Source organism: Penaeus monodon, chromosome 41 (genome assembly GCF_015228065.2).
Source record: "Penaeus monodon isolate SGIC_2016 chromosome 41, NSTDA_Pmon_1, whole genome shotgun sequence".
Classification (NCBI taxonomy): domain Eukaryota; kingdom Metazoa; phylum Arthropoda; class Malacostraca; order Decapoda; family Penaeidae; genus Penaeus; species Penaeus monodon.
The window spans coordinates 4468726-4479622 of NC_051426.1; the positions used below are offsets into that span (position 1 = coordinate 4468726).

At 42.5% G+C, this 10897-nt stretch overlaps 1 protein-coding gene across 1 annotated transcript in view; it reads left to right on the forward strand.

Moving 5' to 3' along the window:
- The window catches only part of LOC119598589, a 27114-nt gene that overhangs the window by 859 nt on the left and 15358 nt on the right, over positions 1 to 10897 (forward strand). The gene's annotated exons all lie outside the window — the stretch shown is intronic.

Here is a 10897-nt window from a genome sequence, read left to right on the forward strand (position 1 = left end):
GAGCGAGGCTTGGGTTTATTTCATATGCGTACGCTTCTAATTAACAAGTTTCGATATGTGCACAGGCAACAATAGTCATTGTTTCTATTAAATTATTTATGTTTTATACTTGGTCACATTTGTTGTGCCTGACCACACACAAATTAATCAATACGTCATATACTGACCTGGAATGTATAATTTATTGGTCTAATAAATCCTTTAAGGTAATCCCGTGTTCGTCGCCAACTATGTAACGCTGGGTCTTCCTGTAACCTTCTGTAATAATAATAATTATAAGTTGATCATATACCTTCTTGTGAAGTGCTGCTTCTTTTAATTAAGATCTTTTATCAGTGTTAGTAGTCTACATGCTTGCCGGAAGAACGAGCGCGTACACAGAAAACGCGTTGCGAGGGGTAACTTAATTATATTGTTAGTTATCCTAATACAAAGTATAAAACTAGGTTCATATACATAACACTTCCTTCCCCCATAAAGAAATACAAGTGGTACAAGTGGAAAGAAAAGCGTAAGATCGAGTTGAGTGGCGAAGGATGGTGGAGAGGTCCACGGCTGCTCAAACATGAGCATACCGTTATTGATGATGATTATATGTGATCAGTCAGGTACTTGGGTAACTTTCTTCGGGTTGTTCTGTGAGCGAGTTCCCTTGTCTGAGTTTTGTGGTTGAGGATCTTGTACATTTGCCTTATCATTCCGAGAATCCTGAGAAGAGGCAACAGCTTCAGGTTCTGGTCTGGACATGGTCTTGGATTGATCTTCAACATTAGGAATGTATGACAGACTAATATCTAATTCACCATTTTCTGTTAATTTTTCGGAGTCCATTGAATTGTTTAAATGCGGTGGTCTTAGCTGATTTATGTCTCTCAGATTTTTACCATACACTTTGACAATAAAGTGTAGATTACGTAACCTTTCCGCATCCTGCAGACCATTTACTATCTGAGGAGATATATGTTCTCACCATCATACTGTTTCCCTCATTTCATCTATCCTTCCTTTTACAAAATCAGGTTTCATGAAGTCCAGTCAACACCTAATCCTCTTTCCCATCAACAGAAAAGAAAATGAACAAACCGTTGTTGCATGTGGCGTAGTTCTATATGCAGTAGAAACCTATCAATACATTTACCATCGGCACTTCATATTATCCTTAAAGGTCTGAACAAAACGTTCAACCTTACCATTTGTAGATGGACAGTATGTTACACTTAATATATGGTTGTTATTAGCTCTACAAAATAGATTGAGGTCCATTGTCAGAAAAAAATGTGTTCCGGAATGCCGTGTGTTGCAAATGTTTTTGTCAAAGCCTTTGTTGTACTAGGGGAATTAGTCGAATTCATTTGTACTAAATCAGGCCACTTACTATATGCATCCACAACTATATATATATATATATATATATATATATATATATATATATATATATATATATATATATATATATTATATATATGTATGTATATATATATATATATATATATATATATATATATATATATGTATATATATATATGTATATATATATATATATATATATATATATATAATGATCTAAGAATGGACCAGCATAATCAACGTGTAACCTTTGTCATGCTGCACTAGGATATTCCCAAGGATGTGACTTTATTTTTCTTAGGATTCATCTGTTGCAGTGCACATCCCGCCACCATACAAATGTCCGGGCTTTTGATTTTGTCCTTACGATTCCCTGGTGATCTGCATGTAACTCTCCTAATATTTGCTTACGGAGCTTAGTGGGCACTACTACTACTCTTGCTCCTTTCAATATGCAACCTTTCCGAGAACTCACCCTATGCATTTACAAAAGGCTGTGATAGCAGAGCGCCCTTACCAGATATTAGATTTTGCAATACCTTTGAGAGTATATTTTCCCTGTGTAGAATGCAATCTCCTGGGAAGTGATGGGTAGTTGGGCGAGGTTCAGGGCCTGAGGGAGGAAGTGAAGGCGGAAAGGCGGCGTCATGAGGTAGTAATGTTGCAAGCAGAGAAGGCAGACGAGGTTCTGGCAACAGATGCCAGAGTGTCAGATTTACTGGGGTCTGCCTGGGGTCCGTGGCAGGAAACCCCCGGGCCTCGCATCGTCGTGTCGGAGCTAGTGGTCGCTGCAGAAGGCTGGGGACCCATCGGAACCGCTCCCTTGGGTATAGGTGGCGGCAAACTCGGACCCGGTCAACCCGCCTCGTTGCCTGCCTCACCCTCTTCCTCCCCCCCGGGCCTGTTAGTTCACGGCACGCGTTCTCCACCCTGCAGCCCCTCGGCGTAAGCCAGTTGAGTACGACGGGAAGGTGGCCTGGGAGGCATATGTCGCCCAATTTGAAATGCTGGCATCTGCCCAGGGCTGGAGCCAGGAAGAGAAGGCCCTGCAGCTGGTAACAGCGCTAAGGGGCCCCGCGGTGGAAGTGTTGGGGCATCTGCCGCCATCCCAACATGCCTCTTACACCAACGTGGCGGAGGCTTTGAAACGCCGTTTCGGGCACCACCACCAGGCCGAGGTATATCGGGCCCACTTGAAGAAGCGGACTCGTGAGCGTGGCGAGACACTGTCCCAGCTGGCGCAGGATGTGGAGGCGCTGGTAAGGAGGTCGTACCCTGCGGCTGCGGAAGAGATGATCGTGGTCCTGGCCCACGATTTCTTTGTTGACGCTTTGCAGGACCAGCAGCTGCAAATCTACGTCAAGCAGGCACACCCTGAGGACCTGCAGGTGGCGCTGGCGAGGGCCTTGGAGTACAAGGCCTTCCTGAAGGCAACCAGTGGCCTAGGGCCAGCTGCTCAGCCCCGCCATGACCTCTGGGGCCGGAAGGCTAAAGTGGAGAAGGTAGCATTGAGGAAGGTGAGCCTGAGCACTTTCCAAGGCTTGTGTTGGGGCTGCGGTGAGGAAGGGCACAGACGTAGTCGGTGTCGGAGGGAGCGGAGAACACGTCCTATCAACCGGACGGATTCTGATGCCTTCCAGCAGTGCTGCAAGGACTGTGGCAGGTATGGTCACCATCCGAGTGCATGTCCTAAGGCTAAGGAAGTGGTACAGGCGAAAAACTTGGACAGACTGGAGAAGGGGACCGAAACCCAGCCGTCCTCGGTTCCCGGGCCCCGACTTGGGTAAGCTGCCGTTGAACCAGCACGATGCAGGTGGAGGGTTCAGTAGATAGGAAGCCATGCCACCTGACAGTGGACACTGGGGCTGAGAAGACCCTTGTGCGGCCTGATATGTTGGCCATTATGCGACTTCCAGACGCACCACAGAGACTGTGTGGTGTCACGGGGCATTGTGTGCAGCTCAAGGGGCCAGTGGAGGCTCGTATTGGCGTGGGCAGCACGGTGCAGCGGCTGCCGGTGTATGTGGCCGATCTGGACGAGCACTGCTTGGCTGGGCCTTGAATACCTGACGCAAAGTAAGGCATGTGTCGACCTTGGACGGAAGCTGGTGAGGGTGCACGGTGAAGATGTGCCCTTGCTTCCAGAGGTTGGCTGTGCAGAGGTAGTTACGGCTGAGCGACTGCACCTTGCCCCCAGGACAGAGTCTAGAATCTGGTGTCGACTGTCAAGAGTGATGCGTGGAGTAGAGGGCCTCGTGAAGCCCATTCAAAACCTGCAGCTGGCTGATGGCATAGCGGTTGGGCGGAGCCTTGTTGGACCAGGGGAGGGGTTAGTTACAGTGTTGGTAGCTAACTTCTCTGATAAGGCCCAGAAGGTGCCAGCTGGTGCAAAGCTCGGCACTTGTGAGGAAGTGGAGCATCCAGAAGAGTCGTCGAGGAGCAAGGAGTTGGTTGGTGTGGGGCCGTTGCCTGACTTCCTTGAGGACTTGGCGCACCGGAGCGCCGCTAAGCTGGCGGAGATGCAGCGACGAGTGCGTGGCAAGCTCAAGGTAGCCGGCCATGCCATGAAGGAGACCTATGACCGGCGCATGAGGGAAGTGAGGTACAACATAGGTGACAGAGTGTGGCTGCATAACCCGCGTCGGAAGCGAGGGCTCTCGCCGAAGCTACAGAGCCCCTGGGAAGGGCCATATACAGTGGTAGCGGCCTTCTCTGATGTCATCCGCGCTGGATGAAAGATTTTTGTGTTTCTGAGAACTGATTTACAATTATGGTTACTTTTGTTTGAAAGAATTTTATTTGTTCCTGAGGACTAATTTTATTTAAATTTTCTGTAGTTTGTTTCATGTTTAGGTATGTCAGAGCAGATGGGTCGTCTGCTTGATAGGGGGGGATAGTGCTACGCCAGTGGGTCTTTGTCTCTGTGCGAAACATGTGTTAACATGAAAAGGATGACCTGGGCATGTGTTAACATGAAGGGACCTGGGCATGTGTTAACATGAAGGGACCTGGGCAAACATGACGCAACTGGCTGTGAGCGGAGGAGCGGAGGAACAAGCCAAGAGGGAGACACAGTTGGGTGCTGCTCCTGTGAAGACCTCGTGTGTGCCCTTGTGACCTGATAAACTTTGTGTTGCCCTGTTATAAGCTGTATCGTGCAGTGTTTTCCCCTGTATTGTGCCTATAGAAAAGTGAACGTGTAAATAACTGGTGTAAATAAAGGAAAGACTCATTTTGTGTTCATTTTGTGCCCTGCCTCGCCATTTGGCGTTTCCCCTCGTGGTGTTCTGGGACGCTGTGGTGCTCGGTGCCTCTTGGAGCTGTTCAGTGTTCACGACCCTGTGGATAGCACGCCGTCTGCCTAGCCTGCCTTGTGTTGGTGGCAGAAAGACGAGGCGGCCGGCGTAACAATATTAACGATAGCCAGCTGATGGCACGGTGCAGCCTGCGGCGAAACCATTCACCCCGAGCGCACTGAGCGAATAACAACCTGAAATGTGAAAGCTGTGGACATAAGTTGAAGTGTTGAAAAAAAAGGCATCCATTGTTCATCACTGGAGGTGTAACCGACGAAGTCTCATTGGCTGATTAAAAAACGCGTCCTCTCTCGTGATTGGTCCTTCGGCCATTTTGATATACTTTCAAGTCGAGAAGGTTATGGGACTGGTTTTATTTCTGGTAATTATTTGGTTGTTTGTGATTATTGCTGTTATTAATATTATTGTTGTTTTTTTTTGTTATGTTATTGTTATTGTTATATTATTGTTACAGTTATTACTACTACTACTACTTCATTATTATTATCATTGTCATCATCGTTATCATACTATTATAATTGTTGTCGTTATTGATATTATTGCTCTCTTCGTTATTATTATTATGACTCCTATTATATTTATCGTTGTCCATCACCATCGTCATAGTTGTTAATTACTAAAGTTGAACGCTCAATTTTTCCTAGATTTTGCTCACATGCTTGAATTTGAAGACAAAGTATGAAGAATTTGTAGTTACTATAGATTTTTTTTGTGTGTGTGTATTTTATTCATCTTAATTATCTGTTTTATTTATTTATTTGTTAACGTTTAACGTTTTATTATTTTTTTAATTTTTTTAGATGAGGTTGAATTGGTTTATGCAATTTAAGAGCCATTTCGTTGACGTAAATGAATAATGCGCCTTTTAACTTTTTGCTAAAGAAAACCTTTTTCCTTTCTTTCTTTCTTATTTTGCAATACAAAGCCTTTTATTCTATGAGGCTAATATCTATCAATCTATCTCTTCTGAGGCATATTAATGCAAAGTAGAGATTCCTACTGTTTTTCTTTCCTTCTTTCTCTCTTTCTCTTTCTTTTATTTTCTTTTTCTTTTATTCCCTTTCTCTTTCTTTTATTTTCTTTTTCTTTTATTCCCTTTCTCTTTCTTTCTTTCTTTTCTTTCTCTCTTTCTTTCCTTTCTTTCCTTCTCTCTTTCCTTCATTCTCTCTTCCCCAGTTATGTCACGACACCACAGTGTATGGACGTGTATGGTGTCCTCCCGTGACCTCGTGACGTGTCCCGAGAGGGTCTGTGTTACCTTGACAATCAGGTATTCGCAGACATGTCAGTTGTTCATTGATCCAGTGTGTAATAATGTTCACATAATCAGAAGTTCTAAAGTGACAAAAAGAAGAAACATGAAAATGAAAACCGAAAGATCCAACGCACACCAACGAACCAACAAATGAAAATGTAAGGGAGGCAGGATGTTGATGGGGTCCGAAGTGGCTGAAAAAAAAAATCAACGAGGAACACCTGTGTGGAGATAAACATCGTTTGGTCTCTAGGCCACTAAAATGGACCCTTTTAATATGGCACACGCAACGATAGAACTGAAAATTGGGAAAACTGATGTTTCCGTCAGATGCAAAAATGAACATATACTTGCTGATATAACAACTACCGGTGCAGGAGCTGAAATACTTGAAAAGGCCAGAAATTTTGGCAAAGGAAGAAAGGACAACATACAATGAACGTGTCATTTATGCAAGATTATTGGAATGATGACCCAGAGAGTCATTATAACGTACGAAGGGGGGCTAATCTTCAAAACTATTAAAATGGTTGAAGGCATGGCACTCTTTAGATGTGCCGTCTTCAAATCCCTGACACCTTTTTGCTCTAATTGCTCAAAATGGGGACACGGATTATGCTTCCCCACGAGACACACCGCGATGCCAGTACTGCGCTCTTCCTCATGAAAGTTCAGAATGCACAGAAAAGATCTCCTAAGGTAAAATTGTCCCTCGGAAATGTGTGAACTGTCGACAGGAGCACAATGCCAATTCTCCATTAAGAGCTTTCTGTCCAAAGGGCAGGAAAATGAATAGCCTTCCTCCCAAAGAAGTCTATCCCAGCCCCGAGCTTGATCATGTGGGGTCAACAGTGATGGCCCCTGTACAGAAAGCCATGGCAACCGGCCACAGTGCCAGTACCATAGGAGTAAAAGCCCCGTCAACTCAAGCACCGGCACCATCTGCTGCACCAGCTGAGCTCAGCCCACACTGCAGCAGGTCAAAACGAGTCCAATGGAAAAAATAAAGGATCGCTGCAATGCTCTCCAGCAAATGATGTTTAGATGCAGCAAAACAGAGATCACAAGGGTCCAGCAATATCCTAACTGGCATTAAAAGATGGTAAAAAACAACCGTCCTTGCTGCCCCCCCCCCGACGCCACAGTATAGGGTAATCCCGGGGGTACACTCAAACACCGAGTCCAGAGACAACTCCCCTGCGGGTTTATTTTACAGAGGTATTTATACAGCTGGGCCACGTCATCGTGGCGACAGTTATTTTAACATTTTTTATACAAAGAGCGAACATGAAATTTTTTAACCAAAAATAGAAGTAAAAGGATTAAGAAAAAAAAGATTAAAGCTTACAATAAACAGTAAACTGACCGTAAAACACAGTAAAAATAAATAAATAAAACTACATTAATATGTAAAACATAACTAAAATAAATGAAAATCTGTCAGTGATACATGGAATATCCCTAGTGTCCTCTGTGAGCCTCCAATACTTCCAATACGCGCGCGTACATATACAAACGCATGCACACGCAATACGTATGTGTGTTCTCCCAGAGTTCAGTATGTAATACGTATACTGTGGTTACGAACAAGATAAAACAAGAAGAAGGGGAAGCAGGAAAGAATGAAAAGCAGACGAGAAAGGAGCAACTATAAAACCGAAGAGGATGAGAATTTTTTTTATGGAAAACAAGGAATGAGAGAGAAAAAGATGAGAAAAAAAATAATCCTCAGGACTCCAATACACAAAGAAAAACAACAGTAATATAATTTATAATATAATAATATAATTAAAACAATAGTGATGACATTGCTTGATATGCCTCTTTCTTCCTCTCCCTATGTCTTTTTCGTTCTTTTGTATTTCTCTCTGTATTCTCTTTTTTAATGATTGTCTCTTTGTTGTTCGCAAAGATGTTGGACCTGTGCAAGGGAAGGGAGGTCGAGGACTCGTCTCGAACAATCTGAGGTTTTCACACACACAACACACAAACACACACAACAACACACACACCAACACACAAAACAAAACACAAACACACACACACCAACACACACACATACACATACATACACACACACGCACATACACAAGAACTCACACAAACACGCAAGCACGCACACACACACTACTCACAAGCACACTCGCTCCACACACGACCCGCTAAAGCCTTTGCTCGAAACGTTCGAGCGTGACTTCGTCGCCGAACGGACATGTTTGGCACAGACTGTGGTGAGAGTGGCTGCAAGAATCTGCAATCATATTTGCAATATTTTCATTTGCGCACTCGGATGAACCTTATTCATGTTGACAAATTCGAATCCGGTCAAATGCATTCCTTGTATTGCGAATATAATTTTTCCCATTCATACCTTTTCTATATTTTCGCACTCGGTTAAGTGTAGAGAGGCTTCAGTCGGGCATTATTTCTTTAATAACTTTTCTTTGTTGTTGTCCTTAATTTCTTTTCCCATCTTGTAATTTCTTTTCTTCAACAGAACGGATTCTATATGAATTTATTTTTTTTTCCTGGATTAGATGTATTATGCTGTTGCATCATGCATTAGTTGTAGTTGGTGTAGGACAAAAATTCATTATTAATTTGCGCTCGTGTCCCTGAAGCAGATGACGCGCCATTTCCTCGCTCAGCGAAACGATCCAAAACACGTCCGTCCGATACATTACGATGTAAAAATATATATATATATAATAAATAAATTTAAAAAAATAAAACAAAATGATAATAATAAATAATAAGAATATTATTAATAATAGAATGACGTCGCGCTCAGATTTTTTCCGAGAAGGCGAAAGAAAAACAGGGAATGTCTACTAATCGACAGATTAGCAAGAGCGATTTGAAATCTGGCATCGCACAGCACAATAACACACAACGATTTCCATGGATGCCAGATAAGCTTCCACGCAAAGTGATGATAATAATAATAATAACAACAATAACGATAATGATGAACAGGCAAATAGATGAATAAAAAGACAAGAAACATGTGAAGGGCGTGGGACCGACGCCTCGGGCGCCCAAGAAGAAAACGGGAAGCTCCTTCTCGCGGTTTAAACGGCGCGAATTGGGATTGAAGAGAGAGGGGGGAGAGAAGAGAGGAGAATAGAGAGGCAGGGTGGAGAAAGAGACGTGGGAGAGAGCAAGAGAGGTGTGAGCGTCAACCCCCCCGTTTTTTTTTTTTAAACGCCCCGAGGAAAGGAGCTTCCCGTTTTCTTCTTGGGCGCCGAGGCGTCGGTCCCACGCCCTTCACATGTTTCTTGTCTTCTTATTCATCTATTTGCCTGTTCATCATTACGTTATTGTTGTTATTATTATTATTATCATCACTTTGCCGTGGAAGGCTTATCTGGCATCCATGGAAATCGTTGTGTGTTATTGTGCTGTGCGATGCCAGATTTCAAATCGCTCTTGCTAATCTGTCGATTAGTAGACATTCCCTGTTTTTCTTTCGCCTTCTCGGAAAAAAATCTGAGCGCGACGTCATTCTATTATTAATAATATTCTTATTATTTATTATTATCATTTTGTTTTATTTTTTTAAATTTATTTATTATATATATATATATTTTTACATCGTAATGTATCGGACGGACGTGTTTTGGATCGTTTCGCTGAGCGAGGAAATGGCGCGTCATCTGCTTCAGGGACACGAGCGCAAATTAATAATGAATTTTTGTCCTACACCAACTACAAATAATGCATGATGCAACAGCATAATACATCTAATCCAGGAAAAAAAAATAAATCATATAGAATCCGTTCTGTTGAAGAAAAGAAATTACAAGATGGGAAAAGAAATTAAGGACAACAACAAAGAAAAGTTATTAAAGAAATAATGCCCGACTGAAGCTCTCTACACTTAACCGAGTGCGAAAATATAGAAAAGGTATGAATGGGAAAATTATATTCGCAATACAAGGAATGCATTTGACCGGATTCGAATTTGTCAACATGAATAAGGTTCATCCGAGTGCGCAAATGAAAATATTGCAAATATGATTGCAGATTCTTGCAGCCACTCTCACCACAGTCTGTGCCAAACATGTCCGTTCGGCGACGAAGTCACGCTCGAACGTTTCGAGCAAAGGCTTTAGCGGGTCGTGTGTGGAGCGAGTGTGCTTGTGAGTAGTGTGTGTGTGCGTGCTTGCGTGTTTGTGTGAGTTCTTGTGTATGTGCGTGTGGTGTATGTATGTGTATGTGTGTGTGTGTGGTGTGTGTGTGTGTGGTGTGTGTGTGTGTGTGTGTGTGTGGTTGTGTGTGTTTTGTGTGTGTGTGTGTGAAAACCTCAGATTGTTCGAGACGAGTCCCTCGACCTCCCTTCCCTTGCACAGGTCAACATCTTTGCGAACAACAAAGAGACAATCATTAAAAAAGAGAATACAGAGAGAATACACAAAGAACGAAAAAGACATAGGGAGAGGAAGAAAGAGGCATATCAAGCAATGTCATCACTATTGTTTTAATTATATTATTATATTATAAATTATATTACTGTTGTTTTTCTTTGTGTATTGGAGTCCTGAGGATTATTTTTTTTCCATCTTTTTCTCTCTCATTCCTTGTTTTCCATAAAAAAAATTCTCATCCTCTTCGGTTTTATAGTTGCTCCTTTCTCGTCTGCTTTTCATTCTTTCCTGCTTCCCCTTCTTCTTGTTTTATTCTTGTTCGTAACCACAGTATACGTATTACATACTGAACTCTGGGAGAACACACATACGTATTGCGTGTGCATGCGTTTGTATATGTACGCGCGCGTATTGGAAGTATTGGAGGCTCACAGAGGACACTAGGGATATTCCATGTATCACTGACAGATTTTCATTTAGTTTTAGTTTTTATGTGTTTTACTAGTTTTATTAATTATTTTTTTATTTATTTATTTTTTATGTTTTTTTGGTTTTTTGTTTTTATTTCAAATTTTTTTTTTTACTTTTATTTTTTTTTGGGAAAAAACAGG